Raw genomic sequence first — 19,410 nt, 5'->3', positions numbered from 1 at the left:
TCTCAAAACAGCAGATGAAAGTGCGAGCCAACGAAATATTGCTCATTTCTAATAATCCATCTCCACACACCCTCCTCCAGGTTGTTATAGTCTGGAACAACATGGGTTGCATATTTATCATATATATCATCGAGGGCTTAGAAGTAGTTCAGATTACAAGAACTCAGGAAAAATCTGATTCTTTGGCATTTCCAAGCAGAGCAAGCAGTTTGTTAGAACCTCATAAAGATTCATTATTTGATCAACTCACTAGCTTCATTTTGAAGCAGAGGATAAATCAGAAAATCAACTAAAAATATCAAATTTCTCAGCATTAATACTATTTTCTTCTTATTCAAATTCTTTCCTTGGTTTCTCTAAACCTGATTTTTGTCCTAACTTTCTGGCCATTCCGTCTCAATTTCTGCTTCTTCTGGTCACCCCTTAAGTGGCCATGTGCTCCAAAGCTCCATTTTTTGTCCTCAGATCTTTCTCTGTACATTTTCCCTAGGAGATCTCATCCAAAATAAAGTTTCTCTTAAAACTTCTGTGCTGACAGTTTTCCTGCATAGTTGACATGCTTAAGAAACAAATCATTGAAAGTTTTCAAGTCTCAGGGAAAAGGTGAGAATCGTGGATCTGGTGAGTAGACGTTAAAGTAGAGGAAAGTTCAGGTAGGAAAAAAAGTGTGTTTCTAGCGGAGCATCTACCATATCTTTCAGACAACGTCTGGGTCACTCAAAAGACACTTTACCTGAGAGCATTAACATCCTTTCTTAACCAAGGAGACGCTTTTGTAGTCTTTTTACCAATATGATCGGGCCCAGTGTGTGTCTGCAGAAACAATCCCCAAATCTCATAAATTTTGTTTAGCCAGGAAAAATCCTTGAAGGATGAAGGAATCTCAGCCATTGCTCTGTTTTATTTCACTGGTTCAATTGTACATCTTTTTAAAATGTGATCCAACATTAGCAGATTCAGAAAAAAAACACGGGGGTCAGAACACTCAGGAAGCAAAAGAGACAGTCAGTGTTCAATATGCCAAACTCAGGCCCCAGAGGAAGGTCCTCCTTCTAATCACCCAATAGGTTAAAAGATTATGTACTGTTAAATCAGCAGGTGTTTATCTCATAAAATCCAAATATTATACTATTTAACAACCTCCTTGGCTTCCCTAAGGATACTTAGGATAAATAGGAAGAAAAACTCTCCAATCCCTGAGGCAATGATTTCAGTTGGCTGGACCTTGTCTGAAGACTTGTGTAGGATAGCGGTGTGGAAGCTAAAGTGAAAATACGGTCTTACTTGTTTTGTAAAACATTCACTAGATGAATTGAAGACATCAACTATACAGATGTCAACATCTGGCCTCTCCCAACACCCACTGCTCTGAAGAGAGTTCAAACACTTCCCGAAGCAGTAAGCATCGCTGCCTCACCAGGAGGAAATCTTAGTCAGACCCACGTGCAAAACAACACTCTGCCTGCCCCATGTGTTCAATGTCTAGCAAAGATATGGGCAACGAACAGTGTAAATATGTAAATTACACAGACATGTGTCTTTTATATTTTATTTGAAAGGGTCATACCTAAACAGTATTATAATACTGAATTAAAGTTTAAATATATTCTAGGCAAATCATCCTTTGCTATTGTGAGCACTGGCTCATCTCACTTAAGAGGGTTATAAAATGCCAAGTTGAGTTTTACTTACATTTCCCTTCATCAGTTGTTTGTAATATAAATTTAATATGTACAGTACACCCGATATGGTCAAGACACTGTGCTAATAAATCAAGGGTGGGAGGGGGCACAGAGAGGAGTGAGATGTGGTCCCTGCTTGAAACAGCTCACAATCTATTCCAGATACAGACACAAGGTCACTAACCCTAATGTCAGGCATTCCATGATAAGCGAGATAACAGAGGCCACAGAATGCTATGGGAGAACAGATACTTGAGCTGACCTTGGAGTTTGAGGACAAGTTTTCCCCAAGTGAGGAAGGCTACCACAGGCAGAAGGACAAACATGGACAAAGGCATGGAGGCATGAAGAAAATGTATCAAAAGGAGAATACTTCTTGTTCTCCTTGGCAAGAGAGCAAAACTGTTTAGGGGATCTATAGACGGGCTTTTTCAGGATTGTTTTCCATGTACTCTGGGGAACTCTTAGACCCCTGTAAAAATCATCTGGCACACAATAAACCTACAAAGGAAGAAATATAAATTACTAATAAATACATTTTAAAAATTCAACCTAACTGGATAGCAAAGAAACACACATTGAAATAAGATATTTATTTTTTACTTATCAAATTAGGAAATAAAAAATAATAATACCCTGATTTGGCAAGAGTGTGCAGAAAATAGATATTTTTATATATTTCTTGGGCTATATCCTAAGAAAATAATCATTAACCTGCAAGAAGATATAATAACAAAGAGATTCATTGGGATATTATTTAGGAGAAAAAAAACTTAGAAAAACATTAAATGTCCAACATTAAAAAACAAGTTAAATACATGAGTGTACAAACATACATGAAATATGTAGTCATTAAAGATATTGAAGACTAGTTAATGAGAATGATGCATGTGCACCCTTGATGTTAACTGAAATAAAATAATGCCTATGTATATATAAACAGTGAACTACAAGAATACATACAAAATAGTGGCATAAGTAATATCAGTGGTAGATATAATAGTGGTTTTTGTTTTCTATTTCTGCTCACCCGCATTTTCAAAAATTTCTAAAATGACTATGCAATGATTTCACATCAAGAAATACGATGTACCCAATTTTACAAAAAGCAGAGGCAAAGTTATTGGTTCCTATATTGGGCAAGAGCAAGGTGCTTTGTGGTAGTGAGGGCAATTTTTCTCTACCAGTGTGAGGAAACATTAAGAAGAGAAAGAGGCCTTTAGACACTCTTTTCCCGAATAATAGTACCTTATTACAGTGTGAAGTTATTGGCCTCTCTCATTTTCCCAATTGCTCTACACAGCAAGGCCAAGTGCTCCCGTGTGATCGTGTGGCCCCACACCCCAAATTGAATAGCAACTTCCAGGGAGTTCTTTTCTCTCCAATAATGCCCTCCACTGGACCATTTTGTAAGGAATCTAAGGGAACATATTATCTCTTTGAAGTTGTGAGGGTATGTCTATAGCCATCCCATGGCATAATACAGATGTCCAACCAAATTAGAGGAAAATATTCAACAAATGACATTATTTTCAAATTTATTTTTAAATATATTCAAACTGTCTCCGTTTTTCCTCAGCATGTAGAATGCCCTGTAGTTTATTGATTACAAAGGAGGTATGGTCTCTTCCAGTAGGTTTAGCATCTGATTAAGAAATAAACATGAAGACACATATGTGTCATTATGTAGGTATGTGAGAAAGTGAGTTTAACTCTGATAATGAGGGCCTTGTGGCAATAATATAGAAATAATGCCTGGTTTTATAGTTTAGGAAAACATGATTTTCCTGAAGAATCTTAGGTTGCCAAAGAGTAAGCCTTTCTCTTGAGGTGAGACGTTCATTTTGCTAGTTAGAGCATTTGGTATCTTTGTTAGGACAAAGGTGAGATAATGCCAGTATGGCTTGGTTTTAAAAGATCTATGCTCTTCCTTCCTTTAAAATTATCAGGGAATATAAATTTAAAAATATAGTTTTATTTTTGACTTTTAATAGTGAAAACAGAGATAGCTTCATGGAAAATAAGCTTGTAGATTTCAATAAAGTCTATCCATCATGTATACAGTCAGTTCTGCTATAACATATATACGTATTCTTAAAAATCCTCATCATAGAAAATTGTTCAACAAAAACAGAGGGTTTATGGGTAAAAATAGGGCCAGTGGCACGTTACTCAAAAACTGTGTTAGTTACATATTTAAAAAAGAAACACTTATATAGATCTTATGCAATCACAATCAAAATCCCAGCAAGTTTTGTGGATACCGACAAACTGATTCTAAAGTATATATGGAGAGGCAAAAGATCCAGAAGAGCCAAAACAATCTTGAAGGAGAAAAACAAAGTTGGAGGACTGATGCTACCCAACTTCAAGTCTTACTCTAAAGCTACAGTAATCAGGAGAGTGTGGTACTGGTGAAACAATAGACAAATCAATGGAACAGAATAGGGAGTCCAGAAATAGACCCACATAGATATAGTCAACTGATTTTTGAGAATGGAACAAAGACAATACAATGGAGCAAAGATAGTCTCTTCAACAAATGGTGCTTGAACAACTGGACATCCACATGCAAAAAAGATGAATACAGACACAGATTTAAGACCCTTCACAAAAATGAACTCAAAATGGATCATAGACCTAAATGTAAAATGCAAAACTATAAAATTCCTAGAAAATAACACAGGAGAAAAACAAGATGATCTTGGGCACGGCAGTGGCTTTTTAGATATGACATTTAAAGGCACAATTCATGAAAGAAATAATTGATAAACTGGACTTTGTTAAAATTAAAAACTTCTGTTCTGTGAATGACAATATTAAGAGAATGAAAAGACAAGCCACAGACTGAGAGAAAATATTTGCAAAAAACACATCTGATAAAGGACTGTTATCCAGAATAGAACTCTGAAATTTCAATAATAAGAAAACAAAAAACCCAATTGAAAAATGGACCAAAGACTTTAACAGACACTTCCCCAAAGAAGATATACAGATGACAAGTATATGAAAAGATGCTCCACATCATATGTCATCAGGGAAATGCAAATTAAAACAACAGTGAGATACCATTATAAACCTATCAGAATGGCCAAAATCAAGAACAATGACACACCAAATGTTTTCGGGGCTGTGGAGTGACAGGAACTCGCATTTGTGGCTAGTGAAAATGCAAAATGGTACAGCCACTTTGGAAGACAGTTCGGCAGTTTCTTGCAAAATTCAACAAACTCTTACCATACAACCCAGGATTCATGTTTCTTGGTATTTATCCAAAGGAGTTGCAAACTTGTGTCCACACAAAAACCTGCACACGGGTATTTAGAAGAGCTTTATTCATAATTGCCAAAACTTGGGAGCAACCAAGATGTCTTTCAGGAGGTGAGAAGATAAATAAACTGTGGTGCATCAAGACAATGGAATATTTTATTCAGCACTGAAAAGAAATGAGCTATCGAGCCATGAAAAGACATGGTGGAAATTGAAGTGCGTATTACAAATTTAAAGAAGCCAATCCGAGAAGGCTAAATACTCTATGATTTCAACTATATGACATTCTGGAAAAGGCAAAACTATGGAAACAATAAAAAGATCAGTGTTTGAGGCAGGGGAGAGATGAACAGGCAGAGTATGGAGGACTTTTAGGGCAGTGAAAATGGTAAAATACGGTAACGATGGATTCACATCATTGTACATTTGTCCAAACCGATTGAATGTACAATACCAAGAGTAAATCTTTAGGTAAACTATGGACTTTGGGTAATTATGATGTGTCAATGTAGGTAGGTTCATCCTTGGTAGAAAAAAAAAGTACTAATTTGATGAATGATTTTGATAATTGGGGAGGCTCTGTATGTGTGGAGGAGGAGGTGTATGGGAAATCTCTGTACTGTCTGCTCAATTTTATTGTAAATGAAATTGCCTTAAGAAGTAAAGTCCTTAAAAAAAGAAGAAACCTAATAAAAATGGTAGCATTTTTCAAATTGTTAAAAAAGATACATAGTATTACAATAAATATGGCACTTTACCTTGGAAAAAGACCTGAAGTCTTCTTGTGGAAGTGGGCATCTGAAAGGTTGAAGCTTGTGAGGTATCGCGTGGTAGTAGAATGACAGTTATCTGGAATTGGACTCGAAGTTATAACCCTAGATATAGACGGATGTGGTTCATAAAACACACAGTGAAATAAGGTACGTGGACGATATCTGAAGCGTCCACATGTATATTTTGTGTATTCCTATGTGGTTTTGTCACATGCAGTTTTCTGCATTCACATAGCATTTTTTTGCAGACAAGATCACACATTACCAAATGTGAAATTTATATTTTGCTCAAATTGCATGTAAATTTTACCTCATTAAAGTTGATTTTTAAAAATATCTAACTGGCTGAACTACCTGACACTCTTGGGATTCTTTGGCTAAACGTTCAAGCTCTGATCCCCATAATCTAGATGCTTATACCCTCCAGTGTTGCTAGAAAGGCAGAATTATTGATTCTGTCCATATAAAGTAATTATAGCTCACCTCATGCATTTGAGCATTTGTTCTCTAATTTTGGATGCTATTTAACTTCAGTTCAACAAGTCAAAGTACTACAAAGAAGTCATGGAATATACTCAGTTTTATTTCCAGTAGGTTTAAGCTGTCTTTCTTTGACATTCTCCCAAGCAACCTCTAAATGATCTATAACCTGGAGACTTCATTTTTTGGAAGACAAAAATGCTTTAAAATTACGTTTGAAAGGAACCAGTCAGATACTTTTGACCTCTTGCAAGGTCTGGTGTATGGATTCTTGATTCATGTCTCTCTGCTGAAAAAAGACACCATATTTTACCCTCTGATACCTGGAGTGCTCTCCCATTGGGAGATTTAAAAGTGAGAACTCTTAGGAATTCTCCAGAAAGAAACAATTTTTAGGAGGTGGTCGTATCTAACAAAGGTCTGGGATCTAGTGGACAACAGTAGGACAAAACACCTTCCACCCAAGACCCACAGATTACAATTCAAGTGACCACAACCACAGATCATCACACTTTAATTTGCTTGCAACTTTTCCATTTCCATTTTCCTAGTTTGTTGTTTTTCCTTCCCTCCTTGCTAGTTTAAGTTTCTAAGCTATTAACAGAACTAACATCTAACTATGATATCTGTACTAGATTAACATGTAACTATAATACTTACAAAGTCCCTGTGTTTAATATTGATTTTTGCATCCTTAGCTACTCCTTGGTTTGATTGCATATTTTATCCAAGTTATTTGCACACTGTAGACAGGTAATGGACTAATACCAAGCAGTGACTAAGGATGGAAATTTCCTCATGTATTATAAGAAACTGGTATTAAAGGAAGCTGGGTGGCACTCCTCTAATATCAATTCCTTGTAATATGTGAGATAATTTTCTGGGTATTTGTACCAAGTGACATTTTAGAGGAAAGTTGTCACAACAGTTCAAAAAAAAATCTAAAACCCTCTTTCATGTTATAGTTTGACAGAAAGGGACTTTGTCTCCAAGAAAACTTGATTTTTTTTGAGTTGGATTTGGTAACCAACCCTCACAGAAATGATACTGGGGAAGAACTAAGGAAAAGATGATGCACATTTGGTGGCTGTCTCACTTTTACAGACCTTACAAACAAAGAATACTACCTAGACTCAATATCAAGCTCTTTTGCTTTACATTTGGCAATCTCTACAACAAAAAAGGGATAGTCTGGTGCAGTACCACACATTGTGTGGTAACAAAACATCACGATACTATTTGAAAACTTCACAAGGGTATTTTGGCTAAAGTGAGATCATGGTCCTTAATGACTAGTGATATAATGTCCAGCTTAAAAGCCTATTGGTAGGCCGGCCCAGTGGCTAGTGGTTAAGTTCACACACGCAACTTCAGCGGCCCGGGTTCACTGATTTGGATCCCAGATGTGGACCTATGCACAGTTTATCAAGCCATGCTGTGGTAGGCATCCCACATATAAAGCAGAGGAAGATGGGCACGGATGCTAACTCAGGGCCAATCTTCCTCAGCAAAAAGAGGAGGATTGGCAGTGGATGTTAGCTCAGGGCCAATCTTCCTCAAAACAAAGCCAAACACGACAAACAAGCAAGCAAAAAGCCTATTGGCTACTCTTAAATCAGATAGAGATTTTTTATATCAATAAACTGATGTCTGTCTTCAGGATAAAAGTCAGTTTGGCTCTTGGCTCTTCTGAACGGGGTGGGGAGGAGGGTGGCTAGGGCGTGCAGGTAGAGGGAGAAAGAGAAGAAGGAGGAGGAGGAGGAGAGAGAAAACCTTAGATAATTTAACTATAGAAGGAAAAAACTGTGCCTCACTTGGAGTCCAAAATTTTTCACCCCTAAAGAGGAATTTCAGACTACTCTCTTCTGCCCCAAGCCTCTCTTTATTATTCTCTATGGAAGACTCCAAGAGTGAGGAGGATCCTACATGCTATGAGAAAACCAGAAGTATATAATATCTATAAGCCATAAAACTCCTTGCCTAAGATGTTCATGAAATTGAACAAGAAGGGTTCAAAATACAGCCACGTTAGACATAGTACTGACCTCTCGAGGATGTACAGGTATTGTCACATCTCTACAAACCTCTCTTGGATCTCTAATATTAATAAGCAGATCCAGGAAATAAACAAAGAAAATACGAGAGTAGGTAATTTGGTCATACCACTATATCAAGTGCTACAGAGATCCTGGCTTAGAAGAGGGCTACAAACTCTGATCATGAGCCTGCTTCATATTTCCTTTTGTTGTAGAGCTCAAATGCATGAGCTTCAGAGTCATAAATGTTGTTGCACAGCCACCGTCCAGTCAAGTGATCCAACAAATGATCATCCAACAAAGGAAAAGGAAAAGAACCACTTCCAAGAATTCAATACCAAAGCACAACACCTCAGACAGTGTGCAGATCTGCATCGATCACGTCTCCAGACAGCAATGGTCTAGCCTCCAGCTGAAGCTAAAGAATTTACCACAAAGTAGGGAACTGAGAATTGAGTCGACCTGCGTGGTCTTACTTCTCTTTCCCACAAGTTACTTTTTGTTCACAGATGTACATACATTCACATGTCCAAGTCAATCCTTCAAACATGTTTTGGAATTGTGGGAAAGGATTCAATTACTTGTTCTGTGAAGTTCCAAATCGCTAAGTTCAAGTGGAAAAAATGAGCAGTAATTAGCATATTATACTAGATGAATAAAATGTTTTAGTGGTCTAAAACTTCATCTAGACTTTTTATAACCACACATTCAAATATGTCATGACTGACTCAGCCTCTTGCCCTTCTAAAATGATAAACTAAATGAAACTTAGTGTATCTGTGTGAGGTCTTCAGGATAAACTTCACAAAATAAAGTATTTATTTCAAAAGGACATCAAAGTTTAGAGAATATTTCTCATAGCATTTTGGTCAAAGTTTTTGAGATTGAATAGATGTTGGTAGGTTAAGAATCTGTTCTTGGACTGGCCCCATGGCTCAGTGGTTAAAGTTCTGCATGCTCCACTTTGCTGTCACAAGATTCATGAGTCAGGATCCCCAGCATGGAACTACTCCACTCATCAGCCATGCTGTGGAGGCATCCCACAGACAAATGGAGGAAGACTGGAACAGATGTTAGCTGAAGGCTAATCTTCCTCAAGTAAAAAAGAGGAAGACTGGCAACTGATGTCAGCTCAGGGCAAATCAAAAAAATAAATAAATAAATAAAAGAATCTGTTCTATATATTGTTCACCATGCTGTAAAAAGTAAAAGGTCATAAAGAACAAAAGATAATTTTCTTAGTATGCAATTTCTTCAAAAAGTTAAACAAAAAACTTAATGTAATTTTCTTTTATAGAATTTAAATTTATTAGTTATTTAACAACTTAAAGCACATATTTCTTCAGAGTGATAAAAAGTACACTGCCTTTTACTGATAGAAATGTTCTGTGAATGCTTACCATGTTTTCTTATTTGGAAAATGCTATATTCCCAGAAGTTAATATCTCATGTTGCACACCACCGCATCCACCACTCACACCATCCTCTACCATTGCAGACATTTTCTTGTTTATTTTTTATGTAAAGCAAAGACATAAAAGATGACCTTCAACTGGTTCTCTTATTGGAATTATCTAGATCATATGGATGCAGATCTTAGTTTCTTCCCTGAAAGTCATTCTATAGGATATTTATCAACAATTTTGGATCTACCTGCTCAGTTCTGCACACTCTAGAGGGATTCCATGAACTGCCATGCTGGACAGCAATATGCCACTTTTGATCAGGTGCCAAAGTTTTCTGCATCCTTTCTGCTTCTGTTTGGAATGGAATAGATGTGTGTGGGTGGGAGTCAGTTTCAAAAACAAAAGAAATTGGAAAGATAATGTCTACATTACAATGACTTATTCTCCTTTCTTATTTCCAGCTTAGAAAGATCTTTCTATACTTAAAAATGTACTTCCTTGAGATAAAAGAAATTTCTGCAACCACTAGATGTCATTGTGATGTCATTCAAATATTGATGGACAATCATATATCTGATAAAATTTTAAAGATTTTTGCCACTTTTCTGAAGGAGAAACATATGAAATGTCACCACTATTTTGAAAATAGTGACAAAACACTCCCTTCATCAGGAAAGGTTTAAGTTCCTACACTCTGCTGAAAAATTCTACAGACCTTGAGAAAATAATTTATTGTGGTTATTTGACATCATTCTAGTCTCACTGCCTCAGAAGACACTGTTCATTCTACACAAGTGTTTCAACTCTGAAATTTTTAGCTGCTACTGCTATTGCTACCCACCTAGCTTTACATGGGAGGAAACAGTGGCTGTGAGAAAGCAGTTGAAGGTAAATCTTCAGGTGAAAAGGAAAGGGAAGAAAGATGAAGAGGTTCTTATCTTATAGTGCCTATTTTCTCTGTGAGTTAGAGTGAAGGCAGGGTATATTTTTTAGAGTGAGGGAAGAAGTGGTGTGTAGCTGATTGATGAAGAGAGGTGAGGGTTTGACATACCTTTTGTAGGTAAGGGAAGAGGGTTATGGATTGAATTGTTTACCCCTCAAAATTCATATGTTGAGGCCATAACCTTCAATGTGACAATATTTGGAGACAGGACCTTTAAAGATGCCAACAAGGATAAATGAGGTCATGAGAGTGGGGCTCTAATCCAGTAGGACTAGTGTCCTTATGAGGATTACTTGTGGACTTAACATGGAAAACTTAATTTATAATGATGCTCTGGCAGATACTGGTAGCAATCTCTCCAATATTTATTCTCCTTTTCCTTACTTGCAAAATGCAATTTTATTCAGAGCAGCAATGTGTCCAGCTTATATATTCACAGCCTCTCTTATAGCTAGAACTGGTGGCTCTAGCCAATGACAGAGAAGTCTGCTGAGACATTTCTGAAACAGTTTTGCTTTCCTAATATAGGCATTGCCACTTTTCTTCTTGTTACTTCTTTTCTTTTGACCTGCCTGTTCTTTGGATGTGAGGCTGAGGATGACAAACTGCTTTTGGCCTTGAAACAATCATGAGATGACCATGAGTATTACAGCCAAATGATAAGGATGGTGGAGCAGAAAGATAGAAACAGCTCAGAATACTAATGACATAGCAGAGCTATGGTACCAGCTCTGGACTGTCAACCTCTAGATTTACTGTTTAAAGCAATAAACATCTTATTTGGTTAAGTCATTGTAATTTATCTATTGCATGCATTCAAATGTAATCCTTGACTGATAGAGATGTCAACTTTGTAGGCAGTTAGATTTACCCAAGACTGAAGTTTTGCCAGGTAGTTATTTCAGAAAGACTAAGGAATAAATAAGTTGAAGCAATTGACCAGAGACTGATGGAGGTCCAATCTAGATTACATAGTATAGAAAAAAATAGAAGAGAGGTGTATAAGGAAGGCACTATCTAATTACGAAAATTAAAAGGAAAAATGAGGTCTTAATAAAATTAGAGAATGGATGTGGAGAGAATGAATGAAATTACCAGAAAAATAAAAGTGGTGATCAGAGTGATAGCAGAGTTTAAGATTTCATAATGGAATAGTTCTAGGTGACAAGTTTCATGACATAACCAGAGGCAATAGTGGCTGAAGTAGAAAAAAGTAAAGATCTCTAGAGTTGAGACCAAGGATGTTGTGATCCACATAGACAGTGATGACAGGCAGGAAATATGGCAGGATATGAGTTTAAAAGGAAGACTTCAAGCTATATTCTAAGTTTTAATGACCATCTGTAAATGTAATCAATAGATGACAATGTGGAAGAGTAAAGGTATAGCTAGATCACAGGAATTTCAAGAGGATAAACTTTTATAAGATATGAGAGTATTGTCGAGGAGACAATTCCTCTACCCTCTAGGTCCTTATGGCTGGTCTAAGAATTAAGTTGACATGGGACAGAATAACTGGAGAAAATCAAATAAAGTTTTATAACGTGTATTCATGGTAGAAACCCAGGAAAACTGAGTAAATCACCAGAAAGGTCAAAGCTGCCACCTTAAACACCATCTTCAGCCAAAGACAAGGGAGGATGGTGGAAGTAGTGGTTTGGGACTTCAGAGGGGAGGAAGACAATTCACATGGATATGGAAATGCAGATGTTTGTTAAACGAGTTTCTGCTAGGCCATCTATAGACAATGTGACCCAAGAGACAGAACTTTGATAAAAATAGGCTTGCTGGTGCCTTTCTATCACACCTATTTTATGTTATACTATAGCTATCTTATGGTATTAGCTCCTTCCTGGAATAGGTCTCCTAACTTAAGTTCTTTTAGGCAGTTAAGGGGAAGGTCAAAATTTCTTTCAGAGTCTTTTGTTCTTAAAAATAATCAAGCCAAAGAGACATATTTAGAGTGGCAAGTTCTGATCTGCCACAGCAACAAGGAGCTAAGAATACACATTTTCTTCCCAACATTTTAGTATTTGAAAGTAGCCTGCACTTATCTCCCCAATTCTCTTTTAAGCAGATAGTCCTTAATTTTTTATTAAAAGAATAAAGGATGATTACCTTCTCAATCCTAACCACATTCAGTCTCCCATACAGAGCCCTCTGAATACCAAAAAGGAGCTAATCCCAGGTTCCTAAATTCATTTCCCATTTCCCTAAGAAAGAGAGCAGGCTGCCATTTTAGAAAGGATTGAGACTTTGAAAAATAAACTGTGCTTCAGCCATGGTGATATGTCCCTATTTTAATGCAATTTTCACCTATTAAACATCTTCCCCTTTGAAGAATCCATTTGACTGGAAGTCCTTTTCTTCAGTGAAAATAACCATACTTACCAGTTAGGCCTCACAATGGAACTTTCCTTCAGAGCTGCTTCCTGATGAGGACATAGATTGCCAGGGTGTGCATCTCTAAAGTCAATCTCCTCTTTCTTAACTGACCCTCCAGTGCAGATGATTTAGTATAGATTCTACACATTCTATCACTGTAAAGAACTGGATAAATAGATCGCCTCTTTGCCACAACAAATTAAATTTCCTTGTCTCAAATCTGTACCACCAATGGCCTTGATTTCCAGTTGCTATGCTGCATCAGGTTTCCTAACACATCCTTTTAAACCTGATCAATTATGTAAAGTTTACCTTTCAGTGCTTATCATTCCTCTCTTGAAATATGGTTAGGGAAGGTACCAGATGCCAAGACCCTTATCTGTTTGCTTACCCTAGTTTACTGAATCCTACATAATTTGGCTTCAGATTACCTCTCCCACATCTAGTCATATCAGTTTTCTAGTAGGGAACTAAGGCCCAGCACACCAGCCTTTATTTTCCTTGCACAGCCAAACTTGTTTCTAGCTCTTCATTCTATCTGAAGTGCTGACTCCCTGATCTTCTCAGGTTTGGTTCCTTTGGATCATGAGGATCTCAGCTTAAATATCCCTGTTCAGAGAGACTTTAACCACCTAAAGGAGTAAGTCAGCTGCTAGTCCCAGCACCATCAGTATGAGTTCTCTGCATCTCATTTATCACTACCTATGGTAGGCTGAATAATAGCCCTCCAAAAGTGTCCACATCCTCATCCCCAGACATGTGAATATGTTATCTTACAAAGCAAAAGAGACTTTATGTGTGATTAAATTAAGAATCTTAAGGTGAGGAGATTAGCCTGGATTAAACAGGTGGGCCCCATAGAATCACAAGGATCCTATAAGAGAGTAGCAAGAGCATTAGTGTCAGAGAAGGAGATATGATGATGGGAGCAAAAGTTGGAGTGTTGCTCTTTGAAGATGGAGATAGGGGCCACAAACCCAAGAATGGAGGAGGTGTCTAGAAGCTGGAAAAGGCAAGGAAATGGATTCTCCCCTAGATTTTCCAGAATCCCCAGCACAGCCCTGCTGACCACTTGATTTCAACCTAGTGAAATCTGTTTCAGACTTCTGACCTCCATAACTACAAGATAATAAATTTGTGTTGTTTTAGTTCACTGGGTTTATTGTAATTTGTTACAGTGGCAATAGAAAACGAATACCCTATTTGACATTTCTTGTTTCGTTCATTTGTTATTTGTTTATCATATGTCTCCCCTTCTATGTAAACTCTATAAGGACAAGAGCCTTGTTTTTCATATTTATGCCTATTCTTAGAGCAGTGTCTGGAATACATTAAGCACTCAAAATGGAATTGAGTGAATAGTTGCTTTTGTGGTACACAAAATTTTCATTTTGTCTACCAAAGAACTTTATTATTTCCCTGCAGTTCAAACCTTTGTGCTTTCTAACTGGACAAGGAGAAAAGAAATGTTTGACAGAGATAAAAGTACACTGGCCATTCTAATCTCAATATCAGAAGACTGTCATACTTAGTCTCCTATACTAAGAATATGTTCCTTTTCATCCTGATTCAAGTCCCTGATAAAAAAAGATGTGATCTACCTTGATATTTTCAATCTTTTGCCAAAGCACATGCTGTTGGCTTTAATTTGAGTCTTCAGGTCTCCACGTAGTCTATTAACTGAAGAGTTGTCATAATTACTTTTAGAGCTATAAATGGTGGTGTAGCTGCCATCACCTTATCTGGAGTTTATTTGGAATTAAAAATTATTTCATCACAGGTTATTTTTCTAAGGATTAGCTATATGTGAAAATGTCCTAGAAATACTGATTTTAAAATACATTTTGACATTTGTGTGTTTCAGTATATAAGTATAGGGATGATTTTGCTTCTATTTTTAGATTAATGGATTTATAGACTAACATTTTATTTATGAACTTTCATGAGATGGATTCATTAGACCATGTCAAAAACATTTCCAAGTTTCCTTAACCACTGACATAATTTCCCCTGGGCTCTTATGTATCCAAATTGGGCTGGAGGGCTACAGAGTTGAGTTGAGAAGACTGAGATGGAATGAAAGACTTGAAGTTTAAAGGTTGTCTTTTGTTGACCAGGAGATTTTACCAGTTTTGTTTTCATAGATTCCTTTTGTCTCTAATCTAAATCTTCTTGTCAGCAATTAATTTCAGTCTTGTCTACATCCAATGTTTATAAACCTCCCAATCTTGATCTAGTAAGAATTTTTATTGAGAAACAAAAAACTAACTTTAATCAGATAGTCAATGAAATATTCAAAATAGAACATAAAAAAGGCTATCTGGAAACTTACCAAACTTAAAACTATTAGAAACTTTATTCTTTCTCCAAAAGCCTGAGTATAGTCAATACCTTTGGTAGACTTTGGGCTTTCTCATGAAAATCAATAACAAAGACATATTTGGGGGACATTACCATGGAATAATACATGTTATAGCTGTATTTTTTTTAAAAAAAGAGGATTGTGGAACACAAATTTCAATCAATGGACTATGAATACCAATTCTCTCAGATTTATCATCTCAGTCTATTATTTCAAATTTGGTAAACTCTTCTATAGTCAGGATCCAGTTATTTCTCCTTTCATAGTTCATCTGAATAAAAATCTTAAATAAAATACAAACAGAAGACATTTTGCACCAGATTTGCTCAAAATCTTTTCTAATTTGTGAACTCCAATATATCCCAAGATAATGCATTTAATTACTCCCCTTAAGGCTATGAAAATCCCATGAATGGACTCTCTTGATTCTTGTTGACTCAGATAACTACTTCAGACTCCACTAACCATCCACCCTCTCCTACTCTTTTACTCTCATGATCTCTCCAACCTTCATCACTTTGACATCATACTTGGACTTTTTCCCTTTTTCTAGTCACTTCAAAATTATGATGTCTGGCTTATCTTTCCCTTTTTATCTTTCTCTCTCTCTCTCTCTCTTTCTTCCCTCTTATTAAAATACTAGTTACATCTCAAAAAGCTGTTACCAAAAACAAACAAACAAGAACAACAGTCCTAGTATGCCGATGGCTGTTTTCTTCTCGCAGTTCCAAACTCAAGAAGTCAGGAGGCCTCAATAAATTTGAGAAGATTGAAATCATCTCAACCATCTTTTCCAACCACAATGCTATGAAACCAGGAAATCAACTACAAGAAAAAAACTTGGAAAGCCAGAAATATTTGGAGACTAAACAACATGCTACTGAACAACCATTGGATAAATGAAGATATCAAAGGGGAAATGAAAAAATATCTGGAGACAAACGAAAATGAAAATACAATATACCAACTCCTATGGGATGCAGCAAAAGCAGTCACAAGAGGGAAATTCTTAGCAATATAGGCCCACGTCAACAAAGAAGAAAAATCTCAAATAAGTAATGTTAAACTGCACCTAACAGAGCTAGAAAAATAAGGACAAACAAAGCTCAAAGTCAGCAGAAGGAGGGAAATAATAAAGATCAGAGCAGAAGTAAATGAAATACAGACTACAAACACAGTAGAAAGGATTAATGAAACTAAGAGCTGGTTCTTTGACAAGATAAACAAAATTGACAAACCCTTAGCCACTCACCAAGAAAAAAAGAGAGAAGCCTGAAATAAATAAAATTAGAAATGAAAGAGGAGAAATTACAACAGATACTGCAGAAATACAAAGGAATACAAGATAATACTATGAAAAACTATGTGCCCACAAATTGGATACTGTAGAAGAAATGGACAAATTCTTAGTCTCATACAACCTCCCAAAAGTGAATCAAGAAGAAATAGAGAATCTGAATAGACCAATCACATGTAAAGAGATTGAAACAGTAATAAAAACTTCCCAAAAAACAAAAGTCCAGGACCAGATGGCTTCTCTAGAGAATTATACCAAATATTCAAAGAAGATTTAATACCTATCCTTCTCAAACTATTCCAAAAAATTGAAGATGATGGAACGCTTCCTAACTCATTCTATAATGCCAACATTACCCTGATACCACAACCAGACAAGGACAACACAAAGAAGGAAATATTGGCCAAACATAATTATAAAAATTATAGGCCAATATCGCTGATGAACATAGATGCAAAAGTCCTCAACAAAATACTGGCAAACTTAACACAGCAATGCATTAAAAGGATCATACACCATAATCAAGAGGGATTTATTCCAGGGATGCAGGGATGTTTCAACATACACAAATCAATCGATGTGTTATACCACATTAACAAAATGAGGAATAAGAAGTACATGATCATCTCAATAGATGATGAGACAGCAGTTGACAAGATCCAACATCCATTTATGATAAAAACTCTCAATAAGATGGGTATAGAAGGAAAGTACCCCCATGTAATGAAAGCAATATATGACAAACCTACAACCAACATTATACTTAGTGGTGAAAAACTGAAAGCCATCCCTCTGAGAACAGAACAAGACAAGGGTGCCCACTCTTGCCTCTCCTATTAAACAGTACTGGAGGTTTTGGCCAGAGCAATGAGTCAAGAAAAAGAAATAAAAGGAATCCAAATTGCAAAGGAAGAAGTAAAACACTCACTGTTTGCAGATAACATGATTCTAAATATAGAAAACCCTAAAGAATCCATCAGAAAACTATTAGAAATAATCAACAACTACAGTAAAGTTGCAGGGTACAAAAGTAATTTTAAAAAATCAGTTGCATTTCTATACACTAACAGTGAACTAGCAGAAGGAAAAATCAAGAACACAATCCCATTCACAATCGCAACAAAAAGAATAAAATATCTAGGAATAAACTTAACCAAAGAGGTGAAACAATTGTACACTGAAAACTATAATACATTATTGAGAGAAATTGAAGGAGACATAAAGAAATGGAAAGATATTCCACTCTCATGGGTCGGAAGAATAAACATACTTAAAATGTCCACACTACCTAAGGCAATCTAGAGATTCAATGCAATACCAATCAGAATCCCAATGATGTTTTTCACAGAAATAGAACAAAGAATCTTAAAATTTATGTAGAACAACAAAAGACCCCAAATAGCCAAAGCAATCCTGAGAAAAAAAAGATCAAAGCTGGAGGCATCACAATCCCTGACTTCAAAGTATACTACAAAGCCACAGTAATCAAAATAGCATGGTACTGGCACAAAAACAGACACACAATCAGTGGAGCAGATTTGAAAGCACAGAAATAAAGCCACACATCTACGGACAGCTAATCTTTGACAAAGGAGTCAAGAACATACAATGGAGAAAGGAAAGTCTCTTCAATAAATGGTATTGGGAAACTGGACAGCCACATGCAAAAGAATGAAAGTATACCATTTTCTTGCACCATACATAAAAATTAACTCAAAATGTTTTAAAGACTTTAATGTGAGACCTGAAACCATAAAACTCCTAAAAGAAAACACAGGTGGGACATTATTTGACATTGGTCTTAGCAGCATATTTTCAAAAACCATGTCTACTAGGGCAAGAGAAACAAAATAAAAACTTAACAAATGAGACTACATCAGACTAAAAAGCTTCTGCAGAGCAAAGGAAACCATGAACAAAATGAAAAGACAACCCACCAACTGGGAGAAAATATTTGAAAATCATTTATCTGATAAGGGGTTGATCTCCAAAATATATAAAGAACTCATACAACTCAACAATGAAAAGCAAAGAACCTGATAAAAAAAAATAGACAGAGCATATGAACAGACATTTTTCCAAAGAAGATTTACAGATGACCAACAGACACATGAAAAGATGTTCAACACCATTAATTATTAGGGAAATGCAAATCAAAACTATAGTGAGATATCACCTTACACTGGACAGAATTGTTATAATTGCCAAGACAAAAACCAAAAATTGTTGGAGAGGGTGGAGAAAAAAGGGAACTCTCACACACTGCTGGTGGGAATGCAAACTGGTGCAGCCACTTTGGAAAACAGTATGGAGATTTCTCAAAAAATTAAAAATAGAAATGCCACATGATCCACCTATCCCACTACTGGGTATTTATCCAAAGAACTTGAAATCAACGATCCAAAGAGATGTATGCACCCCTGTGTTCACTGCAGCACTATTCACAATAGCCAAGATGTGGAAGCAACCCAACTCCCCTTCTGTAGATGAATGGTTAAAGAAGATGTGGTATATATATTCCATTGTAGATGTATATATATAATGGAATACTACTCAGGCATAAAAAAGACAAATCGTCCCATTTGCAACAACTTGGATAGACCCTGAGGGTATTATGTTAAGCAAAATAAGCCAGATAGAGATAAATACTGTGTGATTTCACTCATATGTGGAATATAATAAATACATGAATAAAGACAAGAGACTAGTGATTACCAGAGAGGAAGGGGGTTGGGGATAGGCACAAGGGGTAAAGGGGCACATATGTATGGTGATC

General features: G+C 36.3%; 1 long non-coding RNA gene across 1 annotated transcript; it reads right to left on the bottom strand.

Annotated features, from left to right (window-relative positions):
• Window positions 1-883: 883 nt before the first annotated feature.
• LOC139073407 (uncharacterized) lies at window positions 884-5,827 on the bottom strand. Its single transcript, XR_011522104.1, has 3 exons — window positions 5,711-5,827; window positions 4,920-4,989; window positions 884-2,183 (listed from the first exon to the last, which is right to left on the bottom strand). It is a non-coding gene; the product is annotated as an uncharacterized lncRNA (long non-coding RNA).
• Between the last annotated feature and the right edge of the window lie 13,583 nt (window positions 5,828-19,410).

This window comes from Equus przewalskii, chromosome 9, assembly GCF_037783145.1.
Source record: "Equus przewalskii isolate Varuska chromosome 9, EquPr2, whole genome shotgun sequence".
Classification (NCBI taxonomy): domain Eukaryota; kingdom Metazoa; phylum Chordata; class Mammalia; order Perissodactyla; family Equidae; genus Equus; species Equus przewalskii.
The sequence above is the reverse complement of the archived record's forward strand: the minus strand, read 5'-3'. Positions and strand labels throughout refer to the sequence as shown.